A 1,630-nucleotide genomic window follows, 5' to 3' on the forward strand; every position below is an offset into this window, starting at 1 on the left:
TTCTTGTCATCCACCGATATATAATAAAAATTCTTGTTTTAGGGCTAATGTTCTGCTTTATTTTTATCGCTGCAGTGAAACTACGACCCAAATTTACAGAAACTGTAAAAGGGAAGTTGAGGCTAGGGGCAAGAATCCTTCATGTGGGCGGCGTGGAAAAAGTTTTCAAGCAGATCTTCAAAATTTCCCATGGTGAAAAGCTATTAAAGACTTCTCAATGCTATTTATCGACAACAACTGGACTGATAGCAGGCCTCCTCTTTATTTCCACTGATAAAATTTCCTTTTGCAGTGAGAGATCAATTGAACTCTCTTCTCCATAAGGAAAACTGCTTAAAATACATTACAAAGTACATATCTGCCTATATTTCTCATTTTCTGAATTTCGATTTTATCCCCCATCTTCTCTTAGAAAATGAAAATTTCACTGGTTTCAAAACCTTGCAGGTCGTAATCCCTCTAGGCAAAATGAAGAGAGCGAACGAAAGTGAAAATGCAAGAAAACCAAAGCAAAAGTATGTGCAAATAGTTACCAAGGACAATTTCGAGTTCTGGTTCATGGGATTTCTAAATCATCAAAAAGCTTTCAAGTATTTGCAGCAGGCAACCTCTCAAGCTCCATCAGGAGGTGGTATAGATGCATGGATGATCTCTCCATAGAAGCTACATATAAAATCACTATAAACCTGTAAAATTTTGTAACTATAAACTGTTTGTTTATTATATGCCCCGGCATACCCTAATTATGAACATATGTAAATTAGCTAAACTTGCGAAGATAGAAAGACAGTTTTGGAACGATGGAATCTTGGCTCGATCTTTACATCTGCAGTACATTTTATATATAATACAATTTCCTAACTATTTCTCTTTCACTAAAATGGTGTGTCCACCAACAAATCCAATATTACGAACAAACGAATAAAGAAAAAAAAGTTAAATAAATAAGGATGTGTCTGGCAGTAGCTATTGAAGCCACTTTGAGTTTGCTCATCAACTTTTCAAAAAAATTGGCTGATAGGGCTTTTGTCAGGATGTCATCAATCTGTTCTGAAACTGGAATGTGTTGAACAGAAAGTTGTTCAGCATTAACTTTTTCTCTTGCAAAATAAAGATCAAATTCCTCGTGCCTTAACTTTAAATTCTATACAGGATTATGAGTGTTACGCCCCTATCTGAACTATTTTGGAAAGTCTATCACCGCGTTATACGAGGCGTCCGACACCCAACCCAAGTGGTTCCAAAGTGACGCCACCACCAATATTGTCAAAATGCGTTATCTACTGAACCAATCGAAGCGTCCCTGCACCTGAAGTCGAGGTGCAGTACATTCCAAGATTCTCTATCAGAAGACCCGCCACCAATTTCAGAAAGAGATCTATGTCAAGATCCTTTCTGTCCCTAAGGTTCAATTGATTTGATGTCTCCATAAGCCTAGTTGATGTGACATATCAGCTTTATGTCAACTCAACTCGGAAGAAGTAATTGCTCGCCCACTCTATAGACGCGGCTGATTGATACCTATGAGCAGACATCTCGCACCGTCAGATGCATACACGTGTCTCACATCCAATGATTCTCCTCTCTTATAAATACCCAAGGTTTGACAAGAGGCAAGGGTAAGGAAACT

At 38.0% G+C, this 1,630-nt stretch overlaps 1 long non-coding RNA gene across 1 annotated transcript; it reads left to right on the forward strand.

The window, feature by feature from the left end:
• The first annotated feature begins 52 nt into the window (after positions 1-52).
• On the forward strand, positions 53-801 carry LOC111379946. Its single transcript, XR_002700107.1, has 2 exons — positions 53-350; positions 448-801. It is a non-coding gene; the product is annotated as an uncharacterized LOC111379946 (long non-coding RNA).
• Positions 802-1,630: the final 829 nt, after the last annotated feature.

This window comes from Olea europaea, unplaced genomic scaffold (assembly GCF_002742605.1).
Source record: "Olea europaea var. sylvestris unplaced genomic scaffold, O_europaea_v1 scaffold20682, whole genome shotgun sequence".
Classification (NCBI taxonomy): Eukaryota; Viridiplantae; Streptophyta; class Magnoliopsida; order Lamiales; family Oleaceae; genus Olea; species Olea europaea.